The sequence below is a fragment of the Xiphophorus hellerii genome, chromosome 2, assembly GCF_003331165.1.
Source record: "Xiphophorus hellerii strain 12219 chromosome 2, Xiphophorus_hellerii-4.1, whole genome shotgun sequence".
Taxonomy (NCBI): Eukaryota; Metazoa; Chordata; class Actinopteri; order Cyprinodontiformes; family Poeciliidae; genus Xiphophorus; species Xiphophorus hellerii.
This window is the reverse complement of record NC_045673.1, coordinates 27,816,932-27,826,611: the sequence shown is the minus strand read 5'-3', so window position 1 is coordinate 27,826,611 and position 9,680 is coordinate 27,816,932.

Below are 9,680 nucleotides of genomic sequence, written 5' to 3'. Positions count from 1 at the left end.
TTAAATTTATATATATATATATATATATATATATACACACATGATGACATGATGTCGCATCAGCACCGAAAGATAAAAGTCTGCGTGTTTCCTTCAGGAGCGACACAGTGAAGCCCTTTTTCACTCCATCAGCTCCAACTCCGCCAGAACTGAATGGAGAGCATCCGCTGCGCCTCAGGCTGAGGCAATAGCGTGCAAGACGCGATCAGACCATCAAAATCAGTCAGCCCAGCCCAGCTGCGTCCTATTCACTCACATTGGACTTATACGTAAGATTAGACGTTAACGCAATCAGTAAAGCTTTTTTTTTTTATACAGCAGATTTGAGCTATGTTTTGAAAATGCGTTTTGGGACGTGGACAGGGGCAGAAAAGTGACTCGTCCTCTGGCCTTATCATGTGAAGGCGGAGATATTAGGAATAACAGACGCGGCTTCTTGATCTGTCTGACCTCTTTTGCTTCACCAGGCTTTCTCTATCTGGGCCGCTTTTTGTTTCAACAACAAGGCGACCGGATGAAGTCAGAGAGGAGCATCTTTTATCTGAATGCCAAAAAAAATGAGGCAAGGAAATATAATTTGAAAATAACGAGCTTCACGGCATGTTCCAAATGTTAGCTTATGCAGCTAGCGTTTAAAAGTGAATGTAAAGCAACTTGTTTTCTGAGTGTTATCTTACACTTGCCATTGAACTTTCTTTAAGCCAATTTATGTATTAAAAACAACAGATACAAAAAGGAGGTCACCTGATCGAGGTCACAAGCTTTGTAGACGGAGACAACAAATACAGCCATGTGAAAAAATTAGGACATTCCATTTGATACTTACCGTAGTTCTTTGTTGAGGAATGTTCACAAATTGATGTCTAATTTATTTTCTTATTATTATTTATTTTCCGGAAAAAAGTGATTAAGTTACACCTAAGACCAAAATAATTGACCTAGTTTTACACGTTTAGCCAAAGACCTGATCTGAAGATGTGAACCTTGACCTGATCTAGGACAGGGGTCTCCAAAGTGTGAGCCGAGGGCCATTCAAATTATTTTGTTCGGCCTCTGACCACAAGTCAAGAATCCTAAAAACTCGGCTAACTAAATAGAAAACAACTGATGACTCGAAAAATGTGGAAAGTGTCGGTTTTTCTATTAATACACAGCAACAGTCTGAAGCTCTTTTTTATGTTTGAGGTCTTTAGTAACATACAAGTTTTATTTTTTTTAAAAACAACAAATTTTTGCATTTTTGAAGCTTGAGGCAAAGAGAATCGTCTCTGGTGAAACTGAAGCAATTCAACACTGGAAATAATTTGACTTGATTGATTTATAATCTCCAAGTTGAGCCCCAGGCAAGGCAATCCAAATTTATCTATATAGCTACATTCACACACAAGACCAAGTAATTCAGAGGACATTAAAGGAAAGATGTCAATCAAATAGCACAGCACAAGCATAAAAACATCACATAAAAGAAAAAGATGGTATAATACAAATACTAAGTACCTAAAGGAAACAAATGTTTCAAACGGTTCATAAGTCTGAATGTTTGATCAAAAGCTGCAATAAAGCAAAAATGTTACTGGAGCTGATTTAAAGAAACCAAACATTTTGCTGGTTGTGGTTAGAGCCCTGGTAACTACCTGATTGAAACTTTGTACAGAAACTTGTAAAGACTGTTGCAGTTGCACCTACTGAAGGCAAAAGCATGCAACAGTTTTTCTATGTTCTGTCTTGACATGGAAATACTTTAGTCTGACCATGGTTTTGGGATGAAGTAAGCTGATTCGATAACAAAACTTTTTGCGGATGTCAAAATTTAGAGCAGAGTCCAAAACCAAACAGAGCTTCCTCGCATGCTCTGTGGTTCTTAAACCTCATAGAGTCCAGTTGAGTTCTAAGAGCAATCTTCACATTTTTGTGGGATTGAAAATGATTGTTTTCGTCTTATCTGCAATAAGTTGGAGGAAAATCTGACCCATCTGGTCATTGATATTATGGAAACACTGACTAAGAGAGTCTAGGGTCCCCTTTTGACATGGAGAATTAAAGCTATATTGTAGGTTATAGAACTATAGTGCTCTATAATCTGAGTCAGTGGAGTAAAATAGATGTTAGATAAAAGTAGCCGAGAATGGAAGCTTGAGGTACTGCACAACTCGTTTTGGTCCACCTGGATTTATAACGGCCAAATGACACAAAGTTCAGTCTGCCAAAAAAGATCTAGACCAGTTTACCAGAAAACCCTGCCCATTTTTCAACAGCGTCAAACGCAGAACTAAAATGACTGAAAAGGGTTTAGGACCCTTTGTTGTTAAGATGTATATAATTCAGAACCTTTACCTGTGCAGACTCAGTGTTGTGGTGAGCTCCACAAATGTATTGAAAAGCACTAAAAAGACACATTTTCATCTTACGTAACATACACTTTGGGTGCATTCACACCAGTCCAGCTTAGCTCGCTTTAACCAAACTCTAGTTCATTAATCTAGAAAGTCCGGTTTGTTTGGGGAGGTGTGAACGAGAACTCTGGTCCACCTTTTAACCTCTTTCTCTGTTTGGTTGAAGTGAACTCTGGCACAGTTTGAATGTATATGTGGACATCAAGCGGACTGTAGTGCAGGGCCTTCTGGGTAAATCCAACCCAAACAAACATGTGTCTATTGCTGGTGGGAGACAATGGTTTGTGGTCTCTTACCGAAGACAAAAGAGAAATCCTACAACTGATCAAATCTGACGAAACTCCATTTTTGTTAACATTTTGTGAAGAAGGAAGTTGCGCTCAGCGTCTTCTTCAGTGGTTTTTGTGTTTTCTCCAGTGGTTCTTGGTGCAGCTCCACCACAGTAAAGGCGAGGGTGTGAACAGGTTCTCAAAGGGTTTGGTTTGTTTGACTCATTGCAGAGTGAAAGTGAAACGCAGCAGCTGAAAACGAAATCAATGTTGCAACTTTGGTCCCCGACTGAACCGAGTCTCCCGGACTATCCGGTGTGAAAATGCCCTTAAATATCTTTGGAGCTATTGCGACCTCACACCCATTTGCTACAGCCTTTCTCCGAACCTCGCCTACGCATGGAGGCATTGGCACTGTCTACGGTTCTGCCGTTGGGATGAAAATGGCGAGAAAGTGGCACGACATCAGAAAACAAAAAGCAAATCTGTCTCTGTCCGCCATGGCTGCCAGGGATTAAAAGGTTTTCCTTTCAACACCCGGCTTCACAAGGACTACCGCAGCAGCACGATGAGCGTTTCCATTCCTTGACGCCAAGACCTCGGAACGAGGCCGTGCCAGCTCTGCTTTTTGACCTGGTATCCCATGAAAGAATGAGTTTCCTCCTGAGTGCACTACAATGCTCAGAGAAGCAATGGCCAGGGCGCGCGCCTGCTGTGATGTTAATTTAATGACGAGCTGCTGTTCAGATGGCAGATCCGAACGGCTGAATAAAGGGGTTGTTGTCTTTTTTTTGCTGCGTCTAAGCAGAGAAGAGGGCCCCATTACCCACCCTGGTGCTCCACTCTGGGTCGCCAAACAGTAAAGCCTCTGTGGGTACAGTGGAGTACTGCTTAGATTTCTAATTAAATAAACAATAATTTAGCTCCTCTCAGGACTCGAGTAGCTCCAAGCTGGGTGAAAATGATTTGTCAAACGTTCTAAACAAAAAGACATCAGACTAATTAGTGCACACTTGAAGGCAGGTCCCATTTTCCAGCAGCCAATGGCCGATTGGCACAGTTCCGGTCAATAACACAAGACCACAGTGAAACTGGTAAACAGCAACGATTACGGTAAGTCTTATGAGGCAACAAAACTCTTCTATGAGCAAATATCCAGTTACATTTGCTGCAGATCGGGTTCCTGGTGCGATGGTTATATGAGCCATGAACTTGTCAAAGTTACGTAACACTGTAGATCATTAGTTCTTATGACATTGACTTAGAGATGTAGGCTGAGCTGGTCTTCATATTATGGTCTTCCATACTTCTGGTCATTAGCATTATCCCAGCATCAAAAAAGGTGTGCCACAAGGGTTTGTACTAGAGCCCATGATTTTTTACCATCATTGGTACTTTGGTATGCAGATAGTAGAATCTACTTATAAGCCCGAAATCTGGTGTAGTGATGGACTCTGACCTGGACCTTCAGAGCCACATAAAATCAGTTGCAAAGTCGGCCTTCAATCACCTGAAGAACATCTCCAGGATTAGAGGACTGATGTCTCAGCGAGATCTAGAGGAACTCGTACATGCCTTTATCTTTAGTCTCATCAATAAATGCAACCGTGTCTTCACGGGTCGGCATTAAAAAAAAATCAACCCTCCAGCTGCAGCTGATCTAAAATGCTGCTGCTGGTGTTCTGACTAAAACCAGTAAGACAGAGCACATCATCTCAGTTCTAAAGTCCCTACACCGGCTCCCTGTAGCTCAGAGAATAGACTTTAAAATACTGTCATTAGATTGAAAATCACCGAATGTCTTAGCAACACAACACATTAAAAATCTACTGCTGTTGCAACAACCTTCCAGATCTCTCAGGTCTTTTGGTTCTGCTATGCTCTGCATCCCCAGAACCAGAACCAAACAGGGAAAAGCAGCAATCAGATGGTATGGTCTATTGGAACAAACTTCCAGAAAACTGCATAAACGCTGAAACACTGAGTTCCTTTAAATCAAGCCTAAAAACCCATTTGTTTAGAGTCGTCTTTGATTCAGAATAACTGAAAAATAGATCAATTCATTATTTCCCTTCATTACTGCCACTGTAACGTAATGATTCTTTTGTTTAACTTCAGCATGCTTTTATCATGTAAAGCACTTTGAACTGCCATGTTGCTGAAAAATGCGACACAATGACTTGACTTACCAAGGTTGAAATAAGCAGCTGACTTGACCATCAAACACTGCAACTTCAGACATGATGTATGAGACTATGAAAGTGTGACAGTGGTCTGGTCATGAGTTTATTAGTTGTATTTCAATTTCAAGATGACAAGAACCTGCCGATCAGAGCTCCTGTATTTAACCCAGGCAGCTGACACCGGCTGACCTTCCGCTCAGATGCTGACCCTGCTCCATGTTAACCTTCATGTTTTGCACTGGAGCACCATGGGAGATTGGAAAAGGTCAAGTTCTGCCAAGCATGTATGCGTGTGTGTGTGTGTGTGTGGTTGGTTGGTTGGTTGGTTGGGTGAGTGTTGTCACATTAAATTACCAAGAGTGCTTTGTGCCTGTGACATCTCCCGAGAGTTTCATCCTGTGATATATTTAGTCACGCTTAAGTCTCAATAAATGGCCTCCTCAGCAGGAGAGACACATTTTTCAGACTGCTCTGTCGGGTTACAAACTGAGTAAATATTTGCTCAGAGCAAGGAAGAAATTTAACTGGATGTTGAAAGATTGCGAATAAATCATGACATTTCTGGCAACTAAAAAGACACATTCATCCAAAGAACAGTATGTCCCCACGGGGGATGGTATGTTCTTAATGACCAAGAAACATTCATAAAACTTTTTGCCTGAACTTTTTAATTTCCCTCCAGGCATCTGCTGGTTTTGGTTGGTTTTGGAAATGCAATCCCAACCAACACATAAAATCTCAATTCTAACGACTTACATCTGTTCTTGTGAACTTTGTGTCTGAGTTGAAAACAAAACCGCGCTATCCATCAACGACTGAAGTGAGAGTTTGTTAAGAGCTATTAGTTATTACATTTCTTGCCGCCCATCATGCTACTGACACTGTAAATGCAAACAAGTAGCTCCACAAGATAAATGCTATTAGCTACTGCAGGACAACAAAAACAGAAGAGTTTCACCTTCTTAAAACAACTTTAGACCCCAAAAAGTCAACATGTGAATGCTGTTCTAAAAACTTTTAAACCACCATCACATTTGAGGTAGCTACATAAACATAATTTGTAAAATATCACCCTAATCATATCTGGTCAGCAAGAATGTCAGACAGGAAGGTAAAGTTGGTGTACAAACCAAATATATTTTTTTGTGGTTCAAACACAAGTTTCTCTGTTTGTTCCTGCTTGTTCCCTTTTGCAACCCAACTGGAGAACCGTTCTTATATATCGTCGTTCTGTGCAAACATGCTGTTGGTTTAAAGGTGCAGAAAACAGAGAAAATAGGTTTTGAATAAACTGGTGAAATATTTTTTATATTGCAGCTGTTTTAAGATGTTGCAAATTAACATTAATGCCACAATATTGGCACTAAAACTATTGTTTAGACACAAGAACAGAACTGAAGTTTGGTTTTAAAAAAACCCTAATGCGTTGCTTTGAAAAGTGATTGTACTGTGACCCAAAGTGCTTTGACTAAATTGTGAAGAGATTCATTTAACCACAGTTTTCAAATTCTTGACTTGTCCAGACGCAAATGAACAGACAAACTGTTTGAAGAAAAGTGAGTGGATGGATGATGGATTTACATCCATCATCCATCCACTCACTTTTCTCATCCATCCACTGGATGGATGAGCAGATGAATGATGGATGAGTAACACTGAAGGAAGGATGGATGGATGGATGGATGGATGGATGGATGGATGGATGGATGGGTGGGTGGATGACCATTTAACAGATGGACATATTAATGGATGGATGATGAATTAGGTTGAAGGATGGATGATCGATTGATTGGCGGATGGAAGTATTGATGAGCAGATGGATGAATTAAATCAAAGGATGGATGAACAAATGGATGGATGGAAGGATGATCAGACCGATGGATGGACAGATGGATCAAATGCTCAATAGATGAACACTTGGATGATGATTGATTGACAGACAGATGGCTGGATGGGTAGATGAACAGATAGATGATCTAGTTTGAAGGATGGATGAACCATAGAATGGATGGATGGATGGATGTATTACATTTTTTTCAGGGTTCCTCGTGTGAAATTGTCAACCCAACCCACAAGCTGCTGAGCTCACCAGCTTGCAGAGGTTATGTAAGAGTGCCAGACTTTGCTAATCGTGTTATGGGGGGGGGGGCGGGGTATCCAGCAGCGCATTCTCATCATGAAGACAGATCACCTTATAAAGCAGCATGGAGCAGTGCTGCTACCTCTGTCTCAGAAGCATGTTAATAAAAATCCTCCAGGAAATAGGAAAAGATGTGGCAGGTAGAAAACGCGTCAACGATTCAAGACACACTGGGAAACATTGAGTCTCTGTGTTACTAAAAGCAACTTTCAATAGGTCCTGGTTTAAACCCAAAATCCTTTTCCAAAACATTATTTGCTGCACACACACACACACACTGAAAGTCCCACACCATGACAAACACGTTACCTCTGATTGCTCTGGTAAAGCACGAGGACACACCACCTTTTGTCTTTTAAATGCTCCGTGGCTCTCTTCAGTGACCGAGTTCTGAAAAACACAGCAAACAAGATTAACGGGAAATCTGCAGGGTCACTCTTTGGGTTAATTGCCTGGCATTGCGAGTGCCAAAACCTTTGAGCCGGACGGACAAAAAGCAAGCTGTGTAGTTTTGACAATAGATTCGCTCTCTGACTCAGAAGCTGCGGAAGTCCCGACGTTGGGCAGCTGAAAGTTGTTAAAAGTCCAGAAGTGTGCACTCCAAGTAATCACGCGGAAGAGCTTTTTTGAGGGGGAGGGAAGGGTCAAACCTCGGTCCCTGCTTGCTGCCTTTGAGGAAGTCACGGTTAGCGCTGCCAGTGGGAGGCCTGGGAGGCTCTGCGGTCAAGTGTCTGCCTCGCTCCTCATTAGGGTTTAGGCACCACATTGGGTCAACATGGCATGTTTGTGTGAATTTATCCAAACAAGCTTTTTGTCATCAGCGTTAGATAGTAAATGGCCAATAAGCAATCTCTTCAAACTGCAGTGTAGTTTAACTCCTGTAAGGTTTAGAGTGCATGGTCTGGCAAAGGTTTTTTTTTTTTTGTTGCTGGGGTTTCTGTTCCTGGGACAATCGCAATCGTCCTCAGTGTTGACAACAATCTTTCTCATTGGTGATTAAAAGGAAACAGTTTGGGAATGCCAACATGTTGTCCAAGATCGACTGGCAGAAACAGTTCCAGAAATAAGGCGAGCAAGTCCAAGAAATAATGAGCCTGGGGTCTGCGTGTAGTGTTAGAGCGCCCCCTGCAGGATTTAAATAGAATGACAGTCTTGGTAAAGGTGAAAGACGGCTCATCTTTTCGTGCTGCACTCACCAGTGGAAACCACTGAATTTTAGCACCTTGTCTAAAATGATTTTTAAGACATCTCACCTGTATCGCTTCATTAGACTATAAAGGCACTTACTAAAAAAGCAGCAATTGCAGCTTGGACAATCTGTCATGTTCCGTGTTTTTCTGTGTATTTATTTATTGTTTTCTGTGTCCTCGAATCTCTTCGTTGTCCTGTCCTCCCCTTGATTGTTCCCAGGTGTGTCTCGTTTCTGTGATTACCCTCCCGTGTATTTAATGCCACCTGTGTGTCTGCGTCTCTGTCGGGTCCTTGTCGAATGTGCGCTCAGTCCTTCGTGTTGTCCTTTGTGATACGGTTGCTACAGGTGTCGAGCCCTGGCTTCCGCTCGGCCGTGCTGCCCGTTGGTTGGACTGTTTTCTGGACATTCATCATTAAAACCATTTATTTATCACATCCTGGGTCTACAGCGTCTGCTTCACCACCTCAACACCACACCGTTTCAGGACACAATCACTTTAGAAGTGATCTGCTTTTTTATCTTAGGCTTTGCAGACATTTGTCAAACTTTTTACAGTAATATTTCCCGCCTTAGTCAAAAAGAAAGTCAGTGAGAAACTTCAGTTTAAATTGCTGCCGATCCATCCATCCATCCATCCATCCATCCATTTTCTTTATTCCCTTGTCCTTAATGAGGTCGGGAGGTGCTGGTGTCTATCTCCAGCGAACGTTTCGGGCAAGAGGGGTTCACCCTGGACAGGTTGCCAGTGTGTCGCAGGGCATTTGGAAGACCACCCAACTTTATGATCCGAAATCTAAAGGTAGGGATTGATGAATTTGGGGGCATCTCAGCTTCAATTCAAGTAAAAATTGATTGATTAGTTGATTAGTTACAATTTCAGGTTTTCCTGTATGCCTCGGTGTGTTGAATATATTGAGGTTGACCCAAGACTCGTCGAGTCTGCATTGTGTATCCGGTCAACATCCGAATAACTTTAAATCCTTAAGCATAGATTCCACTTTTTATGCTGTTGACTGGTCGACCTATTGTCTATCTGCGGAGCCATGGCGTTCCACTCTTCTTGAAGGGTTGCCCTTTGGTTATTGAGGTTCGACTACAGCAGTTAACCAGGGTTATATGCACAGACATTTCTGTTTTAGTAATAACAGCCAGACTGTAGATTCTTACCTTAATTGGGAGACATCCACAATCCTGTCACAATCAGATCTAGTAGATTCCATAAAGGAAATAAACACAGCTGCATTGGGGTACTATGTTTCAACCTTCCTGTTATCCGCTGAAAATCTCCCTCTCTCATAGTCTTAAAGAGCCGGGCGTGTTTCAACATATCATAGAAAGTTTTTTCTTCATCTTTTACTTCACATATTCAAAATTTTACCATGAGCTTTTGGTCTAGTGAAAATATTTTAGTACACTTGAAATAAAACTAAACTAATTCTAAAGTAACTTTTCAGCAAGAAGTAGGAGCTTCTTTTAAGTCAAGCTGACACTGGCAGACATTTT